Source organism: Sciurus carolinensis, chromosome 4, assembly GCF_902686445.1.
Source record: "Sciurus carolinensis chromosome 4, mSciCar1.2, whole genome shotgun sequence".
NCBI classification, from domain to species: Eukaryota; Metazoa; Chordata; class Mammalia; order Rodentia; family Sciuridae; genus Sciurus; species Sciurus carolinensis.
Window position 1 is genome coordinate 45,676,539 of NC_062216.1, and position 14,834 is coordinate 45,691,372.

General features: G+C 33.3%; 1 protein-coding gene across 1 annotated transcript in view; it reads left to right on the forward strand.

Annotated features, from left to right (window-relative positions):
* The window catches only part of Sgcz (sarcoglycan zeta), a 1,063,315-nt gene that overhangs the window by 435,252 nt on the left and 613,229 nt on the right, over nucleotides 1–14,834 (forward strand). The gene's annotated exons all lie outside the window — the stretch shown is intronic.

A 14,834-nucleotide genomic window follows, 5' to 3' on the forward strand; every position in this document is an offset into this window, starting at 1 on the left:
TTCATGATTTCCCTGATTAACAACCATTTAAATTTCCACAAGTCTTCATCTAATGGCAATTCTTCTATCATACTATTAACTGACAACATTCATGAATTATTTGTGAAACAGTATTGTTTAATGATTTCTTCCTTTATTTACTTAGTGGGTAAAAAATACACTGGAATTAATTTGTTCTTTATTGTGCTTCAGTCTTTTTTAGTAAAAGTGAAAAACAGTCACAGGCAAAATCATTATTTTTGTGCAGAAGAATCATTTATTTGCATAAAGGGTATGGAACCTTGAAACAAAACCCATGGAATGCTTTCTCAATTTGAGAGTCCTTGCACCCGTCAAGGTGAGAGAGAAGTTTAATTAGGTATATTACTTATTCAGGGTATACTTAAGATACCTTTGCTAACTTTTAATACACCACTCAATAACTAATAATTTTCTTAGAAGAGGTTTATAATTCCAAGTTTTTAAATAAAAAAGAAATTAGCTCCAGAGTCCCATTTTAATAAGGTCTGTGTTGGTTGATCCTGGTTTCTGCATCTTCCTGTGGACTTCCAACCTTTCCTTCTTTTCAAAGAGCCCTGAAGTTGCTGTGTGAAGGCATCTTTGCAGATACTCATTGATGCAAGTTTAAATACTGCGATGTCCTTTATCAAGGAGAGCTGACACATTTCCAAAGCTGTCACAACTGGCTAACTCTGGTCCGATTCATAAGGGATTAATTGGCCATGGGTGCTTGTGAACTGAAATACTGTCATAGTGGCTGTAGATCTGTCACTTTGATACACAAGGTAATCAAGTCCAGTAATAGACTCTCCATGAATGTTAATAGCTTACCTAAGCAAGAAATCATTAGAGACTGTTTACCAGGTTTGAGATATAAGAACATAGTCTGGATTTTAGTTAAATATTCTTTGATATTTGGGGGGATAAACTTTCTTTCCAAAACAACACTAAAGTACCAAATGTGTTGTGGTGCAGTTTTGAGACAAACTAGAAAATAATATTAAGCTTAAGGAATTAAAGTCTGAGAGAATAACCTTAAGCTAAAACTAAAATAGAATATTTTTCTAGTTCTTTTTTACAAGTTTTTGATAAAGGTTGCAATAGTTTTTAAAAATGAAAAGTGAACATTTACTCTTACTTGGTTTCTGTTAGGAAATATTTCCAGAACATCTACTATTCTTTTATGTGCATACACAAGTGCAAATAGGTTTGTGCATCTTTATATGAATGGGATTTTAGTACATTTTGGTGGTTTCTTGGTTGTCAGTTTGTACAAATATTTTCCATTCTAACTGCTACATAATATTCCCTATATGAATGCACTCTAATTTATTTAAATAGTATTTGGATTTCAATTATAAATTTTTTCTAAGGAAATGAAATATAAATTATTTCAATTTAATGTTAGTCATTTTATTTATTTTTTAATTTGGGTTTTGTTTTTTTTAAGATATACATGACTGTAGAAAGTCTTTTGACATATCATACACACAGGGAGTATAACTTTCCATTCTTGTGGTTGATATGGAGTTACAATGGTTATGTACTCATATAAGAACATAGGAACATCATGTCTAATTCATTCTACTGCCTTTCCCATTCCTATCTCCCATTTCTTCCCCCCATTCCTGGCTGCCCAATACAGTGAACTTCCATTCCTCCCTCCCCCCACCACCTACTGTGAGTCAGCATCCACTTATCAGAGAGAGCATTCAGCCCTTGGGTTTTTGGAACTGGTTTATTTCACTTAGCATGATATTCTCCAGTTCCATCCATTTACTGGCAAATGCCATAATTTCATTCTTCTTTGTAGCTGAGTAATATTCCATTATATATTTGTACCACATTCTATTTATCCATTCATCTGTTGAAGGACACCTAGGTTAGTTCCATGTTTTAACTATTATGAATTGAGCTGCTATAAAAGTTGATATGGCTGCATCACTGTAGAATGCTAATTTCAAGTCCTTTAGGTATAAGCCCAGGAGTGGGATAACTGGGTCAAATGGTGGTTCCATTCCAAGTTTTCTGAGAAATCTCCATACAGCTTTTCAGAGTGGTTGTACCAATTTGTAGTCCCACCAGCAATATATGAGCGTACTTTTTCCCCACATTCTTGCCAACATTTATTGTTACTTGTATTCTTGATACAAGTTACTTTTACTCTTGATGAAATCTTAGTGTAGTTTTAATTTGAATTTCTCTGATTGATAGTGATGTAGAACATTTCAATTTTAAATATTATCTAACATTACACCTATAAAATTCTTTAGTGCATAAGGCAGAACTTATCACCTGTAGCACTGCACAATAGCTAAAGCCTTTACCTTGTAATACAGAATTTTAAACTTTGATTAGTGTCCCTGTTCTCTCAGGAATGATTAAATTTCTAATTAGACACCAGTTGGGAATATTTGTCTGTGGCTTCTGTCCCTAACAGTAATTGTCCTTTGCTAGAAAATTATTGGTGAAGTGGGAGAAGAGATGAAGTTATAAATTGGTCAGGCAAAAAGCTGACTTGACTAAAAAGGGAATTTTGGCACCAGCAGGAAAATCTGCAAACCTGCAGCCCAGGACAGAGAATTCTACAGATAAAGCACCATGAGTGTCATCCTCATGTGCCTCATTCACAAAGACCTTGACATGTATCTTACACTCAGGATTAGTAAACCAGATGATTGGTGGGTATATTTTGGTACAGCTTGCACATCAGAACATGTGCACAGGGAGAGAAATAAACACCATTGTACAATATCAGCTACATAAGCAGAACCAAAGCTACAGTATATAATTATGTTAAACTAACAAAGCAACTGGAATGGGTATGATGTTATTTACACATATTCACACAAGTAGAAAGCATTTCTGTACATCTCTTCAGGTAACTGGTAGAATTAACATTAAATTGTTGAATACCTCTAAAGTAATTAGTATAAGGGCTTAAATCTTATACCTTACTAAATTTTGTTTTCTACCTTACAGTTGTCACTCAGTTGATAAATCATAAAAGTATGGGCATATATTTACATAAAGCAATAATGAAGTCAAATGTGCAACGGCTTATTAGGAATTTTAAGTTTTATTGACAAAACAATGCTTCTTTTTTGTTTCTGATTATCCTTTGAAGGACACTTCTTGTGTTATGACTAGATAGTTTTGGTTTGGAAATACAGGAGTTCTTTTTTTTTTTTATATTATGTTTCCCTGCAGTCTAAACAGGCAGGACCAACAGGTTCTTTCTGCTTTCTTTTTATGTTGCAGGCAATAATTATTTGTTTTTTAAATACAGTTTCTTATGCAAGAGTGCAGGTTCTGAGGTTCATATTCTATGAACCCTCAAGTACAGATTAAAGAATAAATTTTCCATCAATACTCCTATGTCAGAAAGCCAAGCAGCAAAAGTAGTGGCCCATCAAGATAGTGGCCTGTGACTAGAAGAAAGCTATTGTTGAAAAGACAGATGGTGTAATGGATGGGATGGTGAGGTAAGTATAGCAAGAGAGAAAGACAAAGATATGGTTGAAATGTGGATGTTTCTAGAACTAATTTCAACATCTCAAAAATAAAAAAAAAGAATAATTTTACAGTTTTACAAAGTCCTAATGACCCTATTTGTTCTTCAATTATGGAGCAGTATACCTGTCATTGTAATACATATATAATGGTGATATACATATATATATATATATATTTTTTTTTTGATGCTGGAGATTAAACCCAGGGTCACTTTACCTCTGTGCTACATCCTCAGTTCTCTTTTATTTATTTATTTTTAAACAAGTTCTTCCTAAATTTCCCAGGCTGGTCTTGTACTTGGAATCCTCCTGCCTTCTGCTCCCAAGTAACTAGAATTACAGTCATGTGCCATTGCACCCATTTCAATGGTGATACATTTTATTGCTAAACTTTTATAATTTGTGAAATTTCATAAAAGTGTTAACATCAGAACAATCCCAGATATATTTACCAAATGTTCAACCAAGTGAATAAATCATGTCTTTCCTTGTTTGAACTAATAGGTTTATTATTTTTATTACAAAAATATTTCTTTCCATCATCATTTACTGATCACCTAATATATGCTCTGACAATAAAGAAAATGAATTACACCCATAACCTTTATCTTTACATTGTGCTTATTTTCTAGTGCAAGAGATAGAAATGCAAATACATAATGGCATAGTTGGAAACATATTACGTATCACAATAGAGGCATATTACAAAGAGGAAGGCAGAAGTAATCACGGAGGGCTTTTAAAATTGATTCCTCCAGATGAAAATATTCTAATCAAGTCCTACATGACTATCACAATCAAAACCAACCTGAATGTCTGTACAGTATTGCTGGCTTTTACTATTCAGATAATGACTGAAATCTGACCATGAGAAATTATCCTGAATGTCTAGCCCATGTTAATTTTTAATGCTTAGCAAAATATCTTAGAATGCACGTGATAATTTCAAGGCTGGAGATATAGCTCAGTTGGTAGAGTGCTTGCCTTGCATGAACAAGACCCTGAGTTCAATCCCTAGCACCACACACATACACAAATGTATTTGATAATTTCCTTTGAACTATACATTTCTGTATTTATCTTGAGTCTGGTCTTAATGCATTAAAGTGGTGTTATCCTGAATTCGTTCCAAATATATTTTTCATTTCCTTGTTTTCCTGTTATCTTTGTCCTATATTTTGCCGAGATCCTGTTTTACATGAAAGTCTGTAGAGAACACAGACTGCACCTGCAATTTTATTTGTGATACATTCATCACAGTTATGAGCAGTCAGGGCACTTGGCACAGCCTTTATTGGAGGGGACATTTACCAATGTAGATGGTGGGCCAGATACAGAAGTTTATGTGAATATCATTGTATACCGCAATATCTCTTTTATATATTGTCCAGTTGGTCCTATCATTTACTCATGAGTAAAGGCTTATCAGGGGCCATTACTCATAGAAATAGAGGGCTTAAAAGTTGTTGTTGAGAGCTTATTAAAAAAGACTGTCACAGGCAATTATAAAATACCGTTTCTTTTGTAATTCTTGCTCATGAGGAGACAAGTGAGTTGTCCCCAGAGTTTTACGAAAAAAGCAGCTGACACTTAAGAAAGCCAATTAGTAGAGCTACTTAATTGTTCATTTGGATTTATGTCCCTCTAAGTCAGTTCATTTGGTAATGTTTTCAATAACAACAAACAGAAAGTGCAGTTTAATGTGAAAATCAATAGTCAGTAGAGATCAACAAAACATAGCAAACAAACAGCAAACTAACAGCTGGATTTTTTTTAAATCTGCTCAAATAAGAATTTGAATTCTATTATACCAAAGAAACACTTTTACCAAAAAAAGTCAACAGTTAATACAAGCGAGACAAGCTCTTTAAAAAAATAAAAAGAAATATAAATACTCTAAAATGTTTTTCAAATAAGAAAAATGAAAAAGGTATTGAAACATTAAAATTTATTGCAACTTACAACATATTGTTGAAAATTACAAGTGAAAATTTCTTGAATGCAGCCATCGTTTATTCTGCAATTATAGAAATATAACTCAAAAACTATTGCTTACCAATAAATTTGTAAATGAAACAAATTTACATAAACCTTAACCTTAATGAGTGAAGAAAGAAAGATGCATAGATAAGAAGGGATAATTATCAATATCCTTTAGCATACACATATAACATTTGATCAATGCAGTTATTGACTAGCGTTGGAAACTTTGAGTTGAAAATGACAAGAAATTCACCTAAAATTATTTAAATAATTCATAAAACTGAGAAGTCCAGAGGTGGATTATTTTGGCATTTTGTTGTTGTTATTCAGATTCTTTCTAATGCTACATAATCTCATTTTTTTTTGTTTTGCACTATTTATTTGATTTTTCTTCCATTTTGTCCTTTATATTTTAGCAATTTTCTTTTAATAGTTCCTCTAAGGTTTGAAGGGCTTGACCCACCTGAGAATCTGACTTTCTGAGCAATCCCAACTGATGTGGAATGCTGTCAGGCACACAGACCTTCCCAAACTGAACAACTGCTATTAGATGGAAAGAGTGCAAAGAAAACTAATAGACAGCTAATTGTTCACCTCACTGTCCATCTCTGTAATTAAGGGGAAAAGAGATCAGTCTAGTTCTGAACATATGCAATGTGTAAATGTTATGTGGGATGTTTATGCTCATTAAGTTACAATCTGAATCTTGGCCTTTATTATCATATTATTACCATTATGTTCGATATCTATTAAATAGTTGGCACCGTATTTTGAAAAGAGGGTAAATAAAGCATCACATAAGAAAAATGCTCTAGCTCCCTCCAGTAAGTGAACCTGACATTTTTTTGGTAATAAATCCTACCTTTGATCCTATATTTAATTTAAAGCCATAGGAAGTTCCTGACTCCAGATTTTTTTTCAGAAAATACATATTATTTGCTAATTCATCAAATCACTTAGAGATAGTGTCTCTTCTTATCACCAATTTGCTCAAGCTCTATGCTCCTCATTTAAAACAATACGTAAAAAGATAAGAAGAATAACAAATTTAAAATGTATTTACTTGATGGTAAGCTCATACCAAGGAAAGATACCATAAAATGCATGTATTTCTTACTTTTACTTCCAATTTAAAAAGAATTGTACATTTGCTAACAACAGATTCCATATTTAGCACAGAAATATAATTTTAATTTAGTTCATAATGATACTTCAATAGAAATTCCTGTTATTAACCATGTCAGCCTGATTGCTTTTTGACTGGAGTTTTCAATTAGACATCATCTGTTCTATTCATACAAAGGAAAGTGAAACAGAAAAGAATTCAGTTACTGAATCTGAACTTGAATAGGCACAGCAATATGCATTTTATAAAACTCTTTTGCAGGTATGGAAGTGATTTTTCTAAATTTTGATAAATGTAACCAACTTGATTAAAGGTATGCACATGAATATATCATCTTCCACAGTGCTTTAAATATTACATTTTATGTTGATGAGCTTTTATTTGTGTTACATTATAGTAACAACAAGCTATCTGTATGCTTTCATATTTAATGTGTTTATTTATTTATATAATTATTTAATTATTTTTGTGGTCCTAGGGATTGAACTCAGGATTGCTCTACCACTGAGCTGCATCCTCAGCTTCCCCCTCCCTATGTTCCTTCCTTCTTTTCTTTTTCTTTCTTTCTTCTTTTCTTTCTTTCTTTCTTTCTTTCTTTCTTTCTTTCTTTCTTTCTTTCTTTCTTTCTTTCTTTCTTTCTTTCTCTTTCTTTCTCTCTCTCTCTCTCTCTCTCTCTCTCTCTCTCTCTCATTCTCTCTTTCTTTCTCTCAGATAACAGAGCTTGAACCCCAGGGTGCTTAACCACTGAACCACAACCCCAGTCATTATTTTTTGACCCAGGGTCTCAATGAATTGCTAGGGCCTCACTAAATTGTTGAGGCTGGTTTTGAACTTTCGATCCTCCTGCCTCAGTCTCCTAAGCTGCTGAGTTTATAGGCCAGTGACACCACACCCAATGGCCCCCCACCAATGTCCCCACCTTTTTAAAAATTTAATTTTGAAACAGGATCTTTCTAAATTGTTCAGGCTGCCCTTGAGCTTGCGATCCTCCTAATTTAGCTTAACCAGTCCACAGGAATATAAGTGTGCACCACCACACAAGGCTCACATTTAATATATTTTAAAGGTTTAAAGCAGACCTAAGATTCTAGAAAGGCTCAAGCTTAGAAGTATTCTCCTATGGTAAGAAAATTAATGTCTGAGATCATCCATGATAATAAAGGGAGAAAGAACTCTCTAATTACTTTAAAAGCTCTTAAATTTCTTCCCTATCAAAGCAGAAATGGTAGGAGAGTTTCCCTTTGTACTTCTGGTAAAGTAAAATTTATTCTCGCTGCCTTCTGGTAAAGATTCTCAATGATGTTTTCTTATAATTCACCCTCCATTAAAACAAATATTACTGTGACTTTTAATACATGGAAACTTTTGGATGACATCACAATATTTTTAATATTTTATATTTCACTAAAGTCTAGAAGCAGCATTGCCTAGATTGTTTTGCCTTCTCTTGTGTGGATCTACTTTGGTTCTTTCCCCAGATGTGAAATACTCTCCTTTAACCTTAATTCACAAGACTTTATGCATATCAGTTGACTCAAACAGACTTAGGTTAATAATTTCAACTATGGAGAGTAAAAATCAGCAATGCCCCTGCTTCATATGCTATTTTTACCAATCTGTTTTTTTTTCAATCTCCTTTCTAACAGACTATTCAAATGACACTTTCATAATATCATTTATCATGTTTAAATTTTCTGATTGTATTGATTCAACATTGTAATGTGTATCTTTAAATTTTTGTACACTGTGTTCTTTTTTCAGTTTTCCATTTGGGGCTTAAATAGTTATTTATGTTGAGGTTTATTTTCTTTTTGAAATATTTGCACTAAATTGACTTTTAACCAATATGTAAAAACATAAAAATTGTAAAAATTAATGTGAAACCCTTTGATGTTTTGGTACGTGTATATGTGATATGATGTTTAAATAAGGAAAATCATCTACTCAAGCATGTATTGTTATTTTATGGGAAAAACATCAAAAAAAATCTTTCTTCTACCTTTTAGAAACATGCAGTACGCTCTTTCTGTTCAGCAGCACTTCAAGGTATCTTGTTCCTTTCTGGCTGTAACAGTGCCCATTGGTCAACCTTTCCTTCTTTTTCCCTCCTTCATTATCTCTCCAGCCTCTGAGAACCACCATTCAGCTCTCTTACATTCAGATTTCAACCATACAAACATGTTTTAGTTAATATTTGAAGTTTTTTTTTTTACCTCCAATAGAGGAAGGATCACCAACTTTGGACAAACTGAAATACCTTAGATTATACTCTAAATACTGACTCTAATTCTAAAAGAATATTCTTACTGTGTTTGTGTGTGTATGTGTGTGTGTGTATGTATGTGCATGTGCGTGTATTTTTACTGTGATAAAAATTCTACCAAGCATAGACAAATAATTAATCCAGTAAATTATGTGAATCTGGGCAATGCTTTTGAAGTCTGTCTGTCAGTAGGCCACTGCCATCACAGAATCTATAAGTATTTGGTACTATAGTAACATAAAACTAAATTTTAAATGAAATATTTCTACAATAATTTCTACTATTATGGTAGAAATGAATGGTGATAGAAGTCCTAGTTTATTACATTGCATGATGAGATTTAAACACACACACACACACACACACACACACACAGACACACATCCCTCACACCCCCCTCACACATACCAGTACAGTGCACATTCTAGAATGTGAGGTTGTAGGTTGGGACTATTTTTATTGCAGTTTAGAAAGCAAATTCTTTTTGCTGTTTAACAATATGGTAGAAATTATAATGGCAGAAATAGCATTATAATGCTATGGGGTATCTTTATAAAGAGAATGTCTTAGTAAAACCTTTCTTTGATGACACATTCTGTTCTTATTGAGAGCAAGATTATGATGAGGAAAGTATAAGAACGTTGAAAGACGTTTATTGTATTGAAACTTTACTGCCAGGGAAATGGGGCAGGGAACATTGTGGCCATTGTAAACTGACACAGCACGGTTCGTGTTGATTTGTGCATCACAGCAAAGTGAATCACATGATAATACATCAGGCTAGGTTTATCCTGCTTATTTTATAATTATAAATGTAACCTAGGGTAGAGATTTATTGGAAAATTAAATATAATTTAATATTATGAATACAAGATTAATTCATTTAATGTGCTAAATTGCTAGAATTCATCAGGTGGAATTGGATAAAAATAAATCAAACTAGTTAATTATTGTGTATAAAAGACTGCCAGTTTTTTCATATATATGGGTAGAAATACATGTGTGAGTATAAATATATGTATGTATGTTAATGTATTTATGAAATGCATAAAAATTATTTAATCTTCCCTGGACTGTATTATAAAGAGGGAAAATAACACCATCTATCCTGTATGCTGCTGTGAGGATTGCATAAAATATAACACATCAGATGGTAGCATAGTAGCAGGCATGCAATAGTTACTCAGTAAATAGTAGATATTATAATGTATGTTTTTATTACTACACAATAGTTAGATATAATATCAGGGTTCATTTTGATATGATCATATATACATGGAATGTAATTTGCTCCATTTCAGTCCCCAGTTTTTCCTCTTTCCCTCTCTTCCTCCTCCCACTGTTCCCCACTTTCTCCTCTCTTAGTCTTCCTTCTATTTATTTGTTGCTTCTTAATTGATGCTTTATAGATATATACGGTCTGTGGCATAATGTACATAGCATAATGTGGTCAATTTCATTTTTCATTTCCACCCTTTCCCCATCACTCCCAAGTTCCTTCTCTATCCACTTCTATTCCACTGGTCTCCCTTCTAATTTCAAAGGATACCCCACCTTTTTTTTTTTTCCTCATTTTGCTCAAGCTTCCACATATGAGAAAAAATATATGACCCTTGACTTTTTGATTCTGGCTTATTTTATTTAAGATGATGTTCTCCACTTCCATCCATTTATCAGTAAATGTCATAATTTCATTCTTCTTTATGGCTTAGTAGAACTCCATTGTGTATGTTTACCACCATTTTTAATCCATTCTTCTGTTGAAGGACACCTGAGCTCGTTCCATAATTTGGCGATTGTGAATTGTACTGCTGTAAACACTCATGTGTCTGTATCACTATCCTATCCTGATTTTAGTTCTTCTGGATAAATACCAAGGAATAAGATAGCTGGGTCATATGAAAATCAGATTTCTCCTAGTCTTTGGAGAAACTTTCATGATGCTTTCCAAAGGTACTATACAAATTTGCAGTTCCGCCAACAATGTATGAGTGTGACTTTTCCCCCACATCTTCACTAGTGTTATTATTATTTGTATTCTTGATGATTGCTATTCTAACTGGAGTGAGTTAAATGTTGAGTGTATTTTTGGTTTGCCTTTCCTTGATTGCTAAGGATATTAAACATTTGTCATATATTTATGGGGCATTTGTATCTTTTCTTTCTCTCTTTTTTTGAGAACTATCTGTTCAGTTCTTTTTTTATTAGTATTTATTTTTTAAAATTTGTTGGGTTTAGATGTACATCACACTATGGTGTATTTTGACATATTATAGATACTTGGGGTGCAACCCATTGTAATTTTGATCCCATTCTTTTGGTTGAATATGGTGTAGAATTGCACTGGTCTTGTATTCATATATGAACATAGGAAATTTATGTCCATTTCATTCTACTCTTTCCCATTCCCATTCCCCCACTCTTCCCTTCATTCCCCTTGTCTAATCCAATGAACTTCCACACTCCACCTCCCTACCCTCCCTTGTTATGGGTCAGCATCCACATATCAGAGAACATTGACCTCTGTGTTTTTGGGACTAGATTATTTCACTTAGCACAATATTCTCCAGTTCCATCCATTTACTGGCAACAGCCATAATTTCATTCTCCTTTATAGCTGAGTAATATTCCATTGTGTACATATACCACATTTTCTTTATCCATTCATCTGTTGAAGGGCACCTAGGTTGGTTCCATATCTTAGCTATTGTGAATTGAGCTACTATAAACATTGATGTGGATGTATCACCGTAGTACACTGATTTCAAGTCCTTTGGATATAAGCCCAGGAGTGGAATAACTGTGTCAAATGATGGTTCCTTTCCAAGTTTTCTGAGGAATCTCTATACAGTTTCCAGAGTGGTTGCACCAATTTGTAGTCCCGCCAGCAATGTATGAGTGTGCCTTTTCCCCCACATTCTTGCCAACATTTATTGTTGCTTGTATTCTTGATAATTGCCCTTCTGACTGGAGATGAAATCTCTGTAGTTTTAATTTGCATTTCTCTAATGGCTAGAGATGTGGAACTTTTTTTAATATATTTTTGATCATTTGTATTTCTTCTGTTCAGTTCTTTTACCCATTTATTGATTAGGTTATGTTTTAAATTAGTGTTCAGTTTTTTGAGTTCTTTATATAGCTTGAATATTAATTCTTATTGAAGAAGTAGTTGTAAATGATTTTCTTCCATTCTGTAGGCTCTCTCTTCACACCTTATCATTTCTTTTGCTGTGTAGATGCTTTATAATTTGATACTGTCACACTTGGTGAGTCTTGGTTTATTTCATGAGCTTTAGGTGTCTTGTTAAGGAACTGAGTGCCTGTGCTAATATGTTGGAGTAATGATGCTATGATTTCCTCTAGCAGTTGCAAGATTTCTGTTCTAATTCCTAATTCTTTGATTCACTTTTTGTGCAAGGTGAGAGATAGGGGTTTAGTTTCATTCCTCTACATATGGATATCCTGTTTTGCAAACAGCATTTATTTAAAAGACTGTCTTTCCTCCAACATATGTTTTTGGAACTTTTGTCAACTATCAAATGACCGTAACTGTGTGGGTTTGTCTCTGTGCTTTCTATTCTATCCCTCTGGTCTTCAGGTCTGTTTTTAACACCAGAACTATGCTGTTTTTTACTGGAGTTAAATGTGCACCACTTTAAAGTGCTCCACTTAATCTTGATCAGATTTCTTATCCATAAAATAATAATACCAGTGATAGTAATGTCTTGTTTCCTTTTATATTTTGCTAAATATTTCTTTTATAAGTATGTTGTATAATTCCAGATAGAAAAAACATGCATCAATATTCTAATACATGTATGAGGTTGTATCGAAAAAGCTAAGATTTATTTTCCTAAGAGAATCCTTATGGCGGGGCTGGGGTTGTGGCTTAGTTGTAGAGCACTTGCCTAGAAAGCATGAGGCACTGGGTTCAATCCTCACACCACATAAAAGTAAATGAATAAAATAAAGGTCTATCAACATCTAAAAAATATTTAAAAAAAAAGTATCCTTATGGTATCGTAGTGAATAAGCCTGGGAAATATATGGGCTAAAATATTGCCTCTGACATGTAAAGCTCCCTAAAAGATAGAAGTCAGAATAAAGCCCCCATTCTGTCTGTTTGCCAATCCATGCCACCATATTGTTTCTTTAGGTAGAGAATATTGAGATTGCATCAAATATTAGTGAAAATGATGGGTGAAGACTACAATAAAACTTAGGTTTGAATTCCATTTATGGTTCTTCTGATGTAAATCTAAATTCCTTAACTATAAAATGAACATAATTGGCACTATCTCAAAAAGTTTTGGGTATTCAATTAAGTGACATATGTAAATATGTAAAGAATTCAGCATAGTGGTATATTAAAGGAGCTTAATAAGTATTAATCAGTCTTATGAGGGCGGGCATATGAACAGTACTTTTATATAATTCTTATGTGCCCTCTACTGTTTGGAGTCCAAAATCACAGGACATATATGTCATTGATTTTCATCTTTCAAATACTATTATAATATTTAAATATTGTAAAAGTGTCATGGAGGACTGGGGAAATAGGTCAGTGGTTGAACATTTGCCTAGCATTTGTGAGGTATGGGTTCCATCCAGTACTGCAAAAAAGAAAGAAGGAGGAGGAGTATGAGGATGAGGAGGCTAAAAACCATGTACCCCTCCCCTTTTCATGCATAGCATTGTGGAGGATCCTGTTTTGAAATCTTTTAACTGAGAAAAGTTACAACAAATTATATTAATTCAGAAATACTTCAAATTTGGATTTTTTGTTAGACACAAAGAATTGTGTATATTCAAAAATGGTAAGGATATGTACAGGGATATGGGCTTATTTTTTAGAATTCTGTGCATGTGTTTGCTTTGTTTTTCTCTGGCCATTGGCTTTTTACCTGTTTTGTTGCAGGCTACTATAGCAGAAAATTTGGCCAAGGTTACCAATAACACAAGGTGTAAATACTTAAAAAATTGACCATTATACTGAGGCTGGCTAGATGTGCTCTGTGCTCCCAATTTTAGACATCCTTGGGACAGTGGGCAGAGATTCATCACCAGACTAAAGCAACTCTGGCTATGGTCAGATGCATAGGCTCCTGATAAGGTGGCATAGTGATCATGTGGGTGGGAGAGAGAGTTCTCAGATGCAGTATCTGCAGCTGAGGAGAAAATACTTAAACTGCAAAAAAGAAGCATAATATATGATTTTACCCTTATTGAAATAGCACTCATGAAAGACACACATCAAAAGTAAAGAATATGGGCATCAGTCAAATGCAGTACATAATATGTTTCCAGGAAAATTGTTTGGCCCTGTAGAGACTTAGCCATATTAGATAAGAGTCCTTCAAATATTTGAACTCATTCCATGAAGATTTCTGTAACCACATTCCAGATCAACATTGAAATCAATAAAGCAGAATACCCAATTGAAATAGATTTATTTTGAGGAAATTATGCCTGGATATATCATCTGCTGTTTCAAAAAATCCTTAGCCTTAAAAAATGGTTTGTTTGATACACATAAAAATTTGTTACATACCATTTGAAGTTCAAATTTCTACGTGTAGAATCTTTACTTAGGGTTCATCATACAATGGTGATAACTTTTATCATTATTAATGCTACATGTCTTTGACAAGTATAACTTCATTCCCTTATAATAAATTGAATGCCTGTTCTTTATGCTGTGGTTCTATGCTTTCTATTCTTATGATGAAAACTATGTTTGTTTGTCCCATTTATGTGTATATACAAAGAATATGGATGAGATACAGGAAAAGAAAAAGTAAATGAGAATGTGAATATGATTATTGATTTTGTTTCAATTTATAATATGAATACTAAGCAACTTCAGTTCAGTTATTATTATATGCAAAACTAAACTTGTCTATTATGATTGGTGAAACTTATGCAGCTATTTCTGATTGTATTCATG